The sequence below is a fragment of the Coregonus clupeaformis genome, chromosome 19, assembly GCF_020615455.1.
Source record: "Coregonus clupeaformis isolate EN_2021a chromosome 19, ASM2061545v1, whole genome shotgun sequence".
Classification (NCBI taxonomy): Eukaryota; Metazoa; Chordata; class Actinopteri; order Salmoniformes; family Salmonidae; genus Coregonus; species Coregonus clupeaformis.
Genome location: NC_059210.1, coordinates 17,079,550 through 17,095,871, shown reverse-complemented (window position 1 = coordinate 17,095,871; position 16,322 = coordinate 17,079,550). Strand labels below are relative to the sequence as shown.

General features: G+C 43.6%; 1 protein-coding gene across 1 annotated transcript in view; it reads left to right on the top strand.

Moving 5' to 3' along the window:
* The window catches only part of b4galnt4a (beta-1,4-N-acetyl-galactosaminyl transferase 4a), a 476,874-nt gene that overhangs the window by 130,283 nt on the left and 330,269 nt on the right, over positions 1-16,322 (top strand). The window lies entirely within an intron of this gene.

Below are 16,322 nucleotides of genomic sequence, written 5' to 3'. Positions count from 1 at the left end.
TCTCGGTCTTGGAGTATAGTAGTCTGGTAGTTATGAATAAGATACTATAAGTCCTATTGCTGAGCTCTAGGTTGACTATTACATCAGATCCTCATCATCATAGATAACCATGTACATGGGGATGGCGTTATTCAACGAAACCTGCTGTCTGACACACACCTTCTATCCCCAAACCGTAAGACTACTAAATAGTTAACCAAATAGCTACCCGGACTATCTGCATTGACCCTCTTTGCTCATTTGTGTGTTTATTCCTCTTGTTATTATTTTTTTCTATATTTTTCTCACTGCATTGTAAGTATTTCACTGTTAGTTTACACCTGTTGTTCACTAAGCATGTGACAAATGCAATTTGATTTGATTTGACAGACCCCTATCTCTCCTCTCTCTCTCTTTCTAACACTCCATCTCTCTCTCGCTCTCGCCCTCTCTCTCTCTTTCTTAAAACTGTAAAAATCTGAGCCCCTCAAAAAGTACAGTGTTGACATGTTTAGGGAGCGACTTGGTAAAGTTGACTGGTCACCATTGATGGACCCTGGGAGGGTTTCAAGAGTAGGTTCCGCTGGGTTGTTAACACTGTGGGTCCTATTAGGCATGTTAGAGTAAAGCAGAGATCCAACCTTTGGTTTAATCATGAAATCATTGAAGCCATTGAATCAAGGAACAAGGCCTTTAAGAAATATAGTAAGACCCAAGATCCTTCAGACTCAGGAATGAGGCTCAGAAGAAGATTGTGGAAGCCAAGAGGGGGTACTATACTGACAAAATTGTAGAGAACAAAAACGACCCCAAAAAGCTGTGGTAACTCTGCCAAAAACAAATCCAGTAGTATTGTCCTATACATTATGGGCGAGGTGTCACTGGTTTCCAACAAAACAATGGTGACTAACAAATTCAACTCATATTTTACCTCAGTTGCCAGTAAGTTGGTTAGCAACTTACCCACCAAGTCAAGTGCTACTATGCCAAGCTAGGCGTCCTACCAAACTCTTTCTCCTTTGAAAGTGTTTCAGTAGCCAAGGTAGCTAAAATGCTCTGGGGTTGGGCATTACCACTCTTGAATGGGTTAAGTCCTACTTGTCGGGGAGGGAACAAGTGGATGAGGTAAATGGTTTGCCTTCCGAGGCTAAACCCATAAGCTGTGGCGTGCTATGAAGGATGCTTGCTCATGTCACTTGTTTCTTTATGGAGATGGGTCTGCACTCCTGGTGTCTCACAAAACCCAAACCACACTGGAGAGTATACTGAGTGCAGAACTCACTAACATCAATGCATGGCTCATAGACAACAAGCTATCTCTGCACCTCGGCAAAACAGAAGCAATTCTGTTCGGGTACAAAATTAAACTAAGTAAGTCCTCAGACATCAGGGTACAGCTACCAGGAGAGGTACTCACAGCCAAAACAGCAGTTAATTACTTAGGATGTGCACTAGATGGCAACCTGGAAGGGGTGTACACTAGATGGTTTAGTTTATTATCTAGCTAGCAAGCTAGTTATTGTCATGAACTGAAGTTTGATTTCAGTAGGAGAACAACAAGCGGATAAATCATTGCTAAGAATGTTGAAATTGATTGCAGTTTCTGGTCATTGTTTTCAGGCTGGTTGCTTTGGTATGAAAAAAATGTATGCACTCACTAACTGTAAGTCGCTCTGGATAAGAGCGTCTGCTAAATGACTCAAATGTAAAATGTGCTAGCTATGTACCAAGCTAAAGCTAGCTAGCTAGCCCAACAGTTGCTAAAAACTTCTGTATCAAATCTAAATGTATTTGTCACATGCTTCGTAACAACAGGTGTGGACTAACAGTGAAATTAAATACTTATGGCCCTTCCCAACAATGCAGAGACAAAGATAATAGAGAAATAATAGAAAAGTATAACAAGTAATAATAAAAGTAATAATAGATACACAATGAGTAACGATAACTTGGCAATATACAAGGGGTACCAGTACCGAATCGATGTGCAGGGGTACGAGGTAATCAAAGTATCAAAGATATTTGTAAGTGACTGTCATACTGCAAACTGAAGTCAACATAGTAGGGAGACCACATACCTCCAGTTTGCAAACTGTCATCAATGTGGACAAAATGCTTGATTATTATTGTGTAGTTTGACTAGCTAGGATGAATCAGGTGCAACTGCTTGGGATATGGCTGGCTGACAGGCAGAAGCAGCACAGGATCACAATCCTTTCTCCCCTGCCTATGGGATGGTTGCATGTCGGTGAGAATGTTGGACTACCTAGCTATTCATTTTTATCCTGCTCACACAGACGTTTTACCATTCGGTTGAACAAATAATGGCTTATTACCAACGTAGTATTGTAAACACATCATGGCCGGTGTGTGTGCTTGTTTGCAGATTATACAGTGCCTTCGGAAAGTATTCAGACCCCTTGACTTTTTCCACATTTTGTTACGTTACAGCCTTATTCTAAAATGCATTAAATAAAAACATTTCCTCAGCAATTTACACATAATACCACATAATGATGAATTGAAAACAGGTTTTTATACATTTTTACAAATGTATAAAAAAACTAAAATAGAAATACCTGATTTACATAAGTATTCAGACCCTTTGCTATGAGACTCAAAATTGAACTCAGGTGCACCCTGTTTCCATCGATCATTCTTAAGATGTTTCTACAACTTGATTGGAGTCCACCTGTGGTAAATTCAATTGATTGGACATTATTTGGAAAGGCACACACCTGTCTACAGTGGGGAAAAAAAGTATTTAGTCAGCCACCAACTGTGCAAGTTCTCCCACTTAAAAAGATGAGAGAGGCCTGTAATTTTCATCATAGGTACACGTCAACTATAACAGACAAAATGAGGAAAAAAAATCCAGAAGATCACATTGTAGGATTTTTAATGATTTTTTTGCAAATTATGGTGGAAAATAAGTATTTGGTCACCTACAAACAAGCAAGATTTCTGGCTCTCACAGACCTGTAACTTCTTATTTAAGAGGCTTCTCTGTCCTCCACTCGTTACCTGTATTAATGGCACCTGTTTGAACTTGTTATCAGTGTAAAAGACACCTGTCCACAACCTCAAACAGTCACACTCCCAAACTCCACTATGGCCAAGACCAAAGAGCTGTCAAAGGACACCAGAAACAAAATTATAGACCTGCACCAGGCTGGGAAGACTGAATCTGCAATAGGTAAGCAGCTTGGTTTGAAGAAATCAACTGTGGGAGCAATTATTAGGAAATGGAAGACATACAAGACCACTGATAAACTCCCTCGATCTGGGGCTCCACGCAAGATCTCACCCCGTGGGAGTCAAAATGATCACAAGAACGGTGAGCAAAAATCCCAGAACCACAGGGGGACCTAGTGAATGACCTACAGAGAGCTGGGACCAAGTAACAAAGCCTACCATCAGTAACACTACGCCGCCAGGGACTCAAATCCTGCAGTGCAAGACGTGTCACCCTGCTTAAGCCAGTACATGTCCAGGCCCGTCTGAAGTTTGCTAGAGTGCATTTGGATGATCCAGAAGAGGATTGGGAGAATGTCATATGGTCAGATGAAACCAAAATATAACTTTTTGGTAAAAACTCAACTCGTCGTGTTTGGAGGACAAAGAATGTTGAGTTGCATCCAAAGAACACCATACCTACTGTGAAGCATGGGGGTGGAAACATCATGCTTTGGGGCTGTTTTTCTGCAAAGAGACCAGGACGACTGATCCGTGTAAAGGAAAGAATGAATGGGGCCATGTATCGTGAGATTTTGAGTGAAAACCTCCTTCCATCAGCAAGGGCATTGAAGATGAAACGTGGCTGGGGTCTTTCAGCATGACAATGATCCCAAACACACCGCCCGGGCAACGAAGGAGTGGCTTCGTAGAAGCATTTCAAGGTCCTGGAGTGGCCTAGCCAGTCTCCAGATCTCAACCCCATAGAAAATCTTTGGAGGGGAGTTGAAAGTCCGTGTTGCCCAGCGACAGCCCCAAAACATCACTGCTCTAGAGGAGATCTGCATGGAGGAATGGGCCAAAATACCAGCAACAGTGTGTGAAAAGACTTACAGAAAGACTTACAGAAAACGTTTGACCTGTGTCATTGCCAACAAAGGGTATATAACAAAGTATTGAGAAACTTTTTGTTATTGACCAAATACTTATTTTCCACCATAATTTGCAAATAAATTCATTAAAAATCCTACAATGTGATTTTCTGGAATTTTTTTCTCATTTGTCTGTCATAGTTGACGTGTACCTATGATGAAAATTACAGGCCTCTCTCATCTTTTTAAGTGGGAGAACTTGCACAATTGGTGGCTGACTAAATACTTTTTTTCCCCACTGTATATAAGGTCCCACAGTTGACAGTGCATGTAAGAGCAAAAACCAAGCCATGAGGTCGAAGGAATTGTCCGTAGAGCTCCGAGACAGGATTGTGTTGAGGCACAGATCTGGGGAAGGGTACCAAAAAATTTCTGCATAATTGAAGGTCCCCAAGAACACAGTGGCCTCCATCATTCTTAAATGGAAGAAGTTTGGAACCACCAAGACTCTTCCTAGAGCTGGCCGCTTGGCCAAACTGAGCAATCGGGGGAGAAGGGCCTTGGTTAGGGTGGTGACCAAGAACCCAATAGTCACTCTGACAGAGCTCTGGAGTTCCTCTGTGGAGATGGGAGAACCTTCAAGAAGGACAAAAATCTCTGCAGCACTCCACCAATCAGGCCTTTATGGTACAGTGGCCAAACGGAAGCCAATCCTCAGTAAAAGGCACGACAGCCCGCTTGGAGTTTGCCAAAGGGCACCGAAAGACTCTCAGACCATGAGAAACAAGATTCTCTGGTTGATGAAACCAAGATTGAACTCTTTGGCCTGAATGCCAAGCGTCACGTCTGGAGGAAACCTGGCACCATCCCTACGGTGAAGCATGGTGGTGGCAGCATCATGCTGTGGGGATGTTTTTCAATAGACAGGGACTGGGAAACCAGTCAGGATCGAGGCAAAGATGAACGGAGCAAAGTACAGAGAGATCCTTGATTAAAAACCTGCTCCAGAGAGCTCAGGACCTCAGATTGGGGCGAACGTTCATCTTCCAACAGGACAACGAACCTAAGCACACAGACAAGACAGCGCAGGAGTGGCTTCCGGACAAGTTGCTGAATGTCCTTGAGTGGCCCAGCCCGAGCCCGGACTTGAACTCGATCGAACATCTCTGAAGAGACCTGAAAATTGCTATGCAGCAACGCTCCCCATCCAACCTGACAGAGCTTGAGGATACTTATGTAAATGTGAATTTTCTGTTTAATTTTTTTTAATAAATCAGCAGAAATGTCTAAAAACCTGTTTTTGCTTTGTCATTATGGGGTATTGTGTGTAGATTGATTTTACATTTACATTTTAGTCATTTAGCAGATGCTCTTATCCAGAGCGACTTACAGTTAGTGAGTGCATAATTTCTATTTAATTTTTTTATACTGGCCCTCCGTGGGAATCGAACCCACAACCCTGGCGATGCAAGTGCCATGCTCTACCAACTGAGCTACACGGGGCCCACTGATGAGGGGAAAAAACTATTCAATACATTTTAGAATAAGGCTGTAACCTAACAAAATGTGGAAAAAGTCAAGAGGTCTGAATACTTTCCAAAGGCACTGTATATATTTTTGTACAGATTTGAGAGTGCAACTGACCGTAGTGGTGGTGCTTGTCTTGAGGATGCAAATTCAGCACACACAACATTTTTTAATTACATTTTGTTATTTGACGTGTGTCTTTTTTGACACGCAAAGACCCAAACGTTGTTCCATAGCTAACGTGGTTGTGTGTATAGATTAAAAAACCTAACAGAGAAAGGTACTTTTTTATATTCAGGAGCCTCTGAGTGGAATAGTCTGCCTCTGTCTGTTAAAACTATTCCCACTCTGAGTAGCTTTAAAATGAAGGTGAAGGCCTGGTTAATAGATAGTGTGCCTCTGTTAGCAATTCCTCTAAGCCCATTGATGATGACCAAATAGCATCTCTTTGTGTATCGTATGTATATGTTGTTGTGTTTATATGAAAAGCTGAAATGTATTGAGTCAATAAGTATCCAACCCCTTTGTTATGGCAAGCCTAAATAAGTTCAGGAGTAAAAATGTGCTTAAAAAGTCACATAATAAGTTGCATGGACTCACTCTGTAGTGCAGTTCTGTTTTTGTCGTGTGTCTGTAAATAGCCTGTAAATATCCTGTTTTTTTGTATTTTTCGTACATATTTCCCTATCAGACTTTTCATCCTTCTACAAAATATACTTTCCTGCAACCCGCCTCACTCAATGTGGAACGGATTCTATTATTGACTCACCTTTTATCTAGAATCTTCAGTTGAAACTAGCTAGCCAGCTAACTAGCTACTTGCTATTAGCCACAGTTAGCGGTATTTCACGGTATTTCTGCGGGATTAATTTAATCACTGGACATTAATCACCGGATATTCGGCCAGTCTGCACAGCGCGTTATCGACCCAGAACATATCCGTTTTTCTGCCGGAATCACTGAATCACTGGACCTTTAACTCCGGATTCATCGCTACCAGCTAGCTGCAACAAAATGGACGCTGTGGTCTGGCTAATCATCCTGAGCTAGGCCCATCTCCCGGCTATCTACCTCTCTGTCAACCGGACGGGACCACCTAGTGTTGACACGGAGCCCCGCCGATCCTACACGACTGGTCTGCCGACGAAATCGTCTGATGTGGTTACGACGTCGACCACGAAGATTCCATCTGCTAGCCCCGGCCCGCTAGCACACGCTAGCCGTGGCCTCTTATTCGCTAGTGCTTTAGCAGCCTCCGAACTATCCAATTGCTGTTCACCGGACCTTATGATAACTCAGCTATACAGCTGATGTCTGCTGGACTGTTGCTTTTTACGGTACTACAACTAAATGCATGCTTTTCAATCGAACGCTGCTGGCACCCGCCCACCCGACTAGAATCACCACTCTCGACGGGTCTGACCTAGAGTATGTGGACAACTACAAATACCTAGGTGTCTGGTTAGACTGTAAACTCTCCTTCCAGACTCACATAAATAATCTCCAATCCAAAGTTAAATCTAGAATCGGCTTCCTATTTCGCAACAAAGCCTCCTTAACTCATGCTGCCAAACATGCCCTCGTAAAACTGACTATCCTACCGATCCTTGACTTCGGCGATGTCATTTACAAAATAGCCTCCAACACTCTACTCAGCAAATTGGATGTAGTCTATCACAGTGCCATCCGTTTTGTCTCCAAAGCCCCATACACTACCCACCACTGTGACCTGTACGCTCTTGTTGGCTGGTCCTCACTACAAGTTCGTCGTCAAACCCACTGGCTCCAGGCCATCTATAAATCACTGCTAGGCAAATCCCCGCCTTATCTTAGCTCATTGGTCACCATAGCAGTACCCACCCGTAGTCTGCGCTCCAGCAGGTATATCTCACTGGTCATTCCCAAAGCCAACACCTCCTTTGGCCGCCATTCCTTCCAGTTCTCTGCTGCCAATGACTGGAACGAATTGCAAAAATCTCTGAAGCTGGACACTCTTATCTCCCTCACTAACTTTAAGCATCAGTTGTCAGAGCACCTTACCGATCACTGCACCTGTACACAGCCCATCTGAAATTAGCCCACCCAACTACCTCATCCCTATATTGTTATTTATTTTGCTCTTTTGCACCCCATTATCTCTATTTGCACATAATCTCTTGCACATCTAGCATTCCAGTGTTAATACTATTGTAATTATTTTGCACTATAGCCTATTTATTGCCTTACCTCCATAACTTGCTTGTATATATATTTTCTGTTGTATTTTTGACTTTATGTTTTTTTACCCCATATGTAACTCTGTGTTGTTTTTATTGCACTGCTTTGCTTTATCTTGGCCAGGTCGCAGTTGTAAATGAGAACCTGTTCTCAACTGGCTTACCTGGTTAAATAAAGGTGAAAAAATAAAAAATAAAAAAATTTTAAAATTGTGTTTATTTTTGAATGCCTACCTTATCTCTGTACCCCACACATACAGTTATCTGTAAGGCCCCTCAGTCGAGCAGTGAAATTCAAAAACATATTCAACTACAAAGCCCAGGCAGGTTTTCCATTGCCTCGCAAAGAAGGGCACCTATTGGTAGATGGGTAAAAATAAACATTTACACTTTGGATGTTAGATCGGGTTCAAGTCCGGGCTCGGCTGGGCCACTCAAGGACCTTCGCCCCAGTCTGAGATCCTTGATGAAAACCTGCTCCAGAGCTCTCAGGACCTCAGACTGGGGTGAAGATTCACCTTCCAACAGGACAACGACCCTAAGCACACAACCAAGACAACGTAGGAGTGGCTTCGGGACAAGTCTCTGAATGTCCTTGAGTGGCCCAGCCGAGCCCGAATTGAACCCGATTGAACATCTCTGGAGCGACCTGGAAATAGCTGTGCAGCGACGCTCCCCATCCAACCTGACAGAGCTTGAGAGGATCTGCAGAGAAGAATGGGAGAAACTCCCCAAATACAGGTGTGCCAAGCTTGTATGCCCTCCAAGGCCCACCCATGGCTGCGCCCCTGCCCAGTCATGTGAAATCCATAGATTAGGGCCTAATTTATTTATTTCAATTGACTGATTTCCTTCTATGAACTGTAACTGAGTAAAATCTTTGAAATTGTTGCATGTTGCATTTATACCACATTAATGACAGTATCATTTAGGTTTTAATTATCAATGTAAGGTGAGTCTTTCAGTTAGAAACATTTGATTTTACAATCGCATACATTTTTGGGGATTTGTGTGCCCATTAAAACAGTTTTCACCACATAACATAAGGAGAGACTAAATGTTACGTAGTTACACTGCATTTCTGAGATCTCTATACAAAAAACTGTCCGACAGGTAGATTCTTACAGGGTTCAAGTTTAATGTCTAATTTAACTGCTTAAAACTTAATATATAATGTGACGACAATTTACACTGCCATAAATGCAAGGACAGAAAAGTAATGTTTTATGTCACATGATTTTGTCAACCATGAGAAAGGGTTAAACATATGTTTTAAATTAACTTGTGAATTTTATTGAATATACAGTAGCCTTATACATTGTCTTCAGAAAGTATTCACACCCCTTGACTTTTTCCACATTTTGTTGTTACAAAGTGGGATTAAAATGGATTTAATTGTCATTTTTTGTCAACGATGTACACAAAATTCTCTAATGTCAAAGTGGAAGAAACATTTTACATATTTTTTATTAAATTGAAAATAAACTAATATATCTCGATTAGATAAGTATTCAACCCCTTCTCGATTAGATAAGTATTCAACCCCTTGAGTCAATACATGTTAGAATCACCTTTGACAGCAATTACAGCTGTGAGTCTTTCTGGGTAAGTCTCTAAGAGCTTTGCACACCTGGATTGTACAATATTTGCCCATTATTCTAACAAAAATATGTCAAGCTCAGTCAAGTTGGTTGTTGATCATCGCTGGACAGCCAATTTAAGTCAAAACTGTAACTCGGACACTCAGGAACATTCAATCGTCTTTGTAAGCAACTCCAGTGTATATTTGTCCTTGTGTTTTTTGTTATTGTCCAGCTGAAAGGTAAATGTGTCTCTCAGTGTCTGTTGGAAATGAACCATGTTTTCCTTTAGGATTTTGCCTCTGCTTCGATCTATTCCGTTTCTTTTTATCCAAAAAAACTCCCTAGTCCTTACCCATAACATGATGCAGCCACCACCATTCTTGAAAATATGAAGAGTGGTACTCGGTGACGTGTTGTTTGGATTTTCCCCAAACATAATGCTTTGTATTCAGGAAAAAAATTATTTTCTTTGCCACATTTTTTGCATTATTACTTTAGTGTTTTATTGCAAACAGGATGCATGTTTTGTATTATTTGTATTATGTACAGGGTTCCTTCTTTTCACTCTGTCAGTTAGGTTAGTATTGTGGAGTAACTACAATGTTGTTGATCCATCCTCAGTTATCTCCTTGGCCGCATGGTGAAATCCCTGATCGGTTTCCTGTCACACCAACCTTCGCTTTGCCTCTCCCTGCTGTCTAGCTCAGTCGTTCGGCGTAGCCAGCCTTCTAGCTGCTGCCGAACCTGCTACTGGCAAATGCCCTTCACTCATCAACCCTGGACTTGTCTCGTCATCATTACATACACCTGGTTCCAATCCCCACTCTATCACTGTATATATACTCCCTCTGTCATTTGTATTTGTCAACAGTTGTATATGTTGCTTGTGTTCCTGAGGGGTATCTCTCCTACTATTTCCTGAGTACTTTATATTATATTTTCGTCCCACTTTAAGCTATGGTGCTTTAATAAAACTAAAACTGCGACTGCCTCCTGCCTACTCCTCTCTACACTTGTGACTGAATGACCGACCCACGAAAACAGGAAGCAGCAGGACATCCCGACCTCCGCTATAGGAGCGAAGCTCTGCCACCACAACTCGTGCCTGGAGCGCCTTGGGACTACCATGCAGCAGGAGCTCCGGGCAGTACGCCAACTGCAGGCTACACCACCACCTTCCCAGCTCCTGCGGTTGTTCCAGCCACCCCACCACCATCTACATCACCCGGTCCGATCAGCAACGTCCACCTGCCCCTCCCAGAGCGGTTTGATGGCACCCCAGCTCACTGTAGGGGGTTTCTCCTGCAGTGTGCCTCCACCTTGCCAGTCGTGCCGGGATGGCCTCCGAGAGGGACAAGGTGGCCTTGGTGATCTCGCTGCTGACAGGCCGGGCCCTGGAGGCACACCGTCTGGGAGAGGGACGGTCTAGAAGTGCAATCCTATGAGCACTTCACCCAACTCTTCCGTGCCGTCTTCGACCACCCAACAGAGGACCGAGAGGGAGGTGAGCGTCCCCTCCGTCTACGCCAGGGGTCCAGGACAGCGTCGGAGTACGCTCTGGTTTTCCGGACAGTGGCTGCGACCACTGTCTGGAACGACCAGGCCCTGTTGACGTTTTTCCGCAGCGGGCTACAGGCGGACGTCCAGACCAAGCTGGCCTGTCTTGATGAGGACCTCACGCTAGACCAGCTCATCGCCATGGCCATCCGCCTGGATAATCTCCTGCGTGCCTGTCGTTACCCATCCCAGGGGTTCGAGTCTCTCCCAGGGCACAACGCACCTTCCCCCTGCGGAACGTCAACGGCGCCATCTATAGGGTCTCTGCTCCTACTGCGGGGAGTCGGACCACCCCTGGAACACCTGTCCCAGAAGGAGAACCAGGCGAGGAAGTGACAGGCCGAGGAGTGCTCCTGCACTTTCCCAGGTAGGCGTGGACCTGCCTTGCTCCTCTCTGTCCACCCAGCCCGTCCTCCTCCCTGTCACCTTCCCTGACTATCCTGGTCTCTATCCTAGTCCTGCCCTAGTGGACTCAGGTGCTGCAGGCAATTTCCTAGACCGGTCAGTGGCCTTATCATTACGCATTCCTCTAGTCCCTTTACAACCCCATATCCCAGTCCATGCCCTAGACAACCGTCCCCTAGGAACAGCCCTGCAACAGGAGCCCTCACCTGCCCACTGTCCCGAGGGACGTATCTACGTGCCCTCTGATGTGCGGGACCGTCTCCTCACCTGGGCACACACAGAACCTGTGTCGGGGAACCCGGGTATAGCCCGTACTATCGACTGTCTCTCCGCCAAGTAATGGTGGCCCACCCTGGTCCGGGTTACTTTACATCCTTCTCCACCTGCGCACAGAGCAAGACACCTAGACACCTCCCCCATGGCAAACTCCACCCGCTGTCGGTTCCACAACGACCCTGGTCCCATCTCTCCATTGACTTTGTCACAGACCTTCCCCCCTCAGAGGGGCACACCACCATCCTGGTCGTTGTGGACCGGTTTTCCAAAGCCTGTCGTTTGATTCCTCTGCCTGGTCTCCCTATGGCCCTGCAGACCGCGGAGGCTCTCTTCTCTCACGTCTTCCGGCACTACGAGATCCCGGAGGACATCGTGTCTGACCGTGGTCCTCAGTTCACCTCCCGTGTCTGGAAGGCCTTCATGGAATGACTGAGGGTCACGGTCAGCCTCACCTCCGGGTACCGTCCCCAATCTAATGGGCAGGTGGAAAGGGTAAATCAGGAACTGGGTAGGTACCTTCGTAGTTACTGGCACCGGAGTCAGATCGAGGCTCCTGAGGTGGACGGTTGGTTCCGGCGCGCCGAGGAGATATGGAACACAGCGCACATCCGCCTCCAGCGCGTCGTCCTCCGGCAGAAGGCGCAGGCCGATCGTCACTGCAGTGTGGCCCCGGTCTTTCACCCCGGTGACAGGGTCTGGCTTTCTACGAAGGACCTGGCCCTCCGCCTGCCCTACCGGAAGCTGAGCCCGCAGTTTGTGCGGCCGTTCAAAGTCCTGCGGAGAATCAATGAGGTGACGTACAGATTACAGCTCCCCGTCAATTACTGTCACACCAGCCTTTGCTTTGGCTCCCCCTCCTTCTAGCTGCTGCCGAACCTGCTGCTGGCAAACAACCTTCACTCATCAACCCCAGACTTGTCTCATCATCATTACACACACCTGGTTCCAATACCCACTATCACTGTATATATACTCCCTTTGTCATTTGTCTATGTATATGTTGCTTGTTTTCCTGAGAGGAATCTCTCCTACTATTTCCTGAGTACTTTATATTTTGCACTGTTGGTTTCGTCCCTCTTTAAGCTATGGTGTTTAATAAATTCAGTAGTTATAAACCTGCGACTGCCTCCTGCCTACTCCTCTCTACACTTGTGATATTTCCTTCCTCTCCGGCAACTGATTCAGGACACCTGTATCTTTGTAGTGAATAGGTGTATTGACACACCATCCAAAGTGTAAAATTAATAACTGCACCATGCTCAAAGGGATATTCAATGTCTGCTTTTCTACCAATAGGTGCCTTGTGAACCATAGGAAAACCTCCCTTGTCATTTCAGCTTTTTCATTTTTAATTAATTTGTAAACATTCTAAAAACAATATTCCACTTTGACATTATGGGGTATTGTGTGTAGATCAGTGACACAAAATCTAAATTTAAATCCATTTTAAATTCAGGTTGTAACAACAAAGTGGAAAAAATCAAGGGGTGTGAATACCTTCGAAAGGCACTGTATCTTAATATAATGATACAAATTTGCAGATTATTATCAATGATTTATCAACATTTATAAGAACAGCTATAACAAGTTGTCCAGTTTAGTTTATAGAAAGACTAATCTGCCAGACTTGCCAAACGCTATCATGAAAGAGGACCACATTGGAAATGAGTCATAGAGTTTTTTGTGATTATCCTCAATTATTCTTAATCAAGTGCATAATTTTGTATATGTACCTTGTTTTAAATGATCAAATAAACTAAACTCCCTCTCTCGCTCTCTCTTTCTGTCTTTGAAGGATATGCATTAATGCAGGATGATGCTGTGGTGGATTACATACCATACACATTCAAAATTGAGTCTGTGGTGAAGCACACACCCTACACCTCCCTTTAAGTATATCTGCTCCTCTCAGGTTTCTCACTCAGGGCAGGTAGAGCTCATTAGCTCAGTGGAGTGACTTAGGCCTTAGGCTCCATACAGAGGTACTAGACTTTATCCACCTCTGAGAGCTCTCTTATATCAAGTATCACACCTACCGTAAATCAGCTCTTTCTCACTACCTCTCGCTCCATCTCCCTTTCTGTCTCTGTCTCTCCCCTCCTTCTTTCTCTCTCCCTCGCCTTCTTTCTCTCTCTCTTTCTCAATTATAATTTTTTTCAATCCAATACACTTTGACATGGTATGTTAAATTAAGTAAATTGTCAAAGTACACATATAACAACAATGATTGAACTAACAGTAATAATAGTAGTAGTAGTAGTAGTAGTAGTAGTTGTAGTAATAGTAGTAGTGGTAATGATATTAACATTAACAGCAACTACAACAATAGTAATGAGAATAGTAATGAATAAAAGTAATAGATACTTTTAACATGACTGAAAAGCCACATGGCTTGGTATGAAAGCCAAAACAAAACAAAATGACAAATACTATTCTTACATTGTATTTTTCACTGGATGTCTCTCAGGTTGTGGCAGGAGGGACATTTTGGTTTTTCATCCAATAAATATTTGTTTTTTTCTTATTATTTTATAGTTTCAAATTCTTTGTAATGAATGCTAATTTTGTGAAAGAAATATTCTCTTAGGTCTGAGTATTGCTCAGTGTAATTGGAAATGCAGCTCTCTCTCTCTCCTCTCAAATCCTCTCCAATCCAATCTTCTCCAACCCTCTCTTCTCCTCTCCCTCTCCTTCTCTGCCTCTCCCTCTCCATCAGAATTGTACAGGAATGATTATGATCAATGATGATGATGGTGGATGATGATAATGATGTTGTCATCACCACAGTCTTGAGTGAACGTTCTGTCTAATACACCTTGCTGCCTCCTCTCAGAAAGAGCAGAGTCTGCTCAACTGATTTTCCTCTCACTCATGTTTTCTGTCTTTGAGACAATTTTTCCTTTCTCCCTATTCAACCTCTCTCCTCATTGCTCTCAGACAATAGGACTTGTCAGAAAACCGCTCTCTCTTTCCCCACTCTCTCTCGCTTCCTCTCTCTCTACCCCACTCTCTCTCTCCCTCCCCTTTTCATTTTCATCTCTAACTAACGCTCACATGAAGTTTGCTGTTCACCCAAGTGCAGGGAAACTCATCAGGACTCCATGCAGCAATCACGATTCCAGATCTTAATTATCATCAAACAGTGCCACTCTGTTCTCTGTGTACCTTCCGATTACCACTTCATTCTGCCGAATTACCACCAAGCAAAGGGGGGCTTCAGTCCTTTGCCATGATGAAAAAGAGATTAGGGAAGAGATGTAAAGGGGTGATTCTGAATGTGAATTTTCCCAAAGTTCCCTGGTTTTCATAAATCCTTGTTGGAGTGTTCCTAAAATCAGGAGGGAATAGTTTCTGGAATTTAGCAATCGTATTATGAACCAGACTATGATGCAATCAACAGTACAGAGGCTATATGTGATGAGTGGCAGTGGAATAATAATCTTTATACAACAGGTGGGTCCAATCCTGAATGCTGATTGGTTAAAACCGCATTCCAGACAGTGTCTATTCCACAAGTTACCACTTGTGGTGTATATGATGTTAACCTCTTAAGGAGGTTTTTCAATTTTCGACTAAAATGACATACCCAAATCTAACTGCCTGTAGCTCAGGACCTGAAGCAAGGATATGCATATTCTTTATACCATTTGAAAGGAAACACTTTGAAGTTTGTGGAAATGTGAAATGAATGTGGGATAATATAACAGATTAGATCTGGTAAAAGATAATACAAACAAAACAAAAACATGCATTTTCTAAGATTTTTTTAGTTTAGGCGCAATTTAGATTTTGGCCACTAGATGGCAGCAGTGTGTGTGCAAAGTTTCAGATTGATCCAGTGAAGCATTGCAATACTGGATTATTTTGTATTTAGTCTGCCCAAATGTGCTGAAATGGTCAATTGATACATTTTCAAGTATATAACTATAGAGAACATACAACAATGATATGGTAATACAAAATGTAAGTTTACACACTCCCAGGAATGTCATACATGATGGATCATTAGCTTATACACTAACTTTCCACATCTCAAATCAAATCAAATCAAATTTTTATTGGTCACATGCGCCGAATACAACAGGTGCAGACATCACAGTGAAATGCTTACTTACAGCCCTTAACCAACAGTGCATTTATTTTTAACAAAAAAGTAAAATATTAAACAACAACAAAAAAACTGTTGAGAAAAAAAAGAGCAGAAGTAAAATAAAATAACAGTAGGGAGGCTATATATACAGGGGGGTACCGTTGCAGAGTCAATGTGCGGGGGCACCGGCTAGTTGAGGTAATATGTACATGTGGGTAGAGTTACAGTGACTATGCATAAATAATTAACAGAGTAGCAGCAGCGTAAAAAGGATGGGGTGGGGGGGGGGGGGGCAGTGCAAATAGTCCGGGTAGCCATGATTAGCTGTTCAGGAGTCTTATGGCTTGGGGGTAGAAGCTGTTGAGAAGTCTTTTGGACCTAGACTTGGCACTCCGGTACCACTTGCCGTGCGGTAGCAGAGAGAACAGTCTATGACTAGGGTGGCTGGAGTCTTTTACAATTTTGAGGGCCTTCCTCTGACACCGCCTGGTATAGAGGTCCTGGATGGCAGGAAGCTTGGCCCCAGTGATGTACTGGGCCATACGCACTACCCTCTGTAGTGCCTTGCGGTCGGAGACCAAGCAGTTGCCATACCAGGCGGTGATGCAACCAGTCAGGATGCTCTCGATGGTGCAGCTGTAGA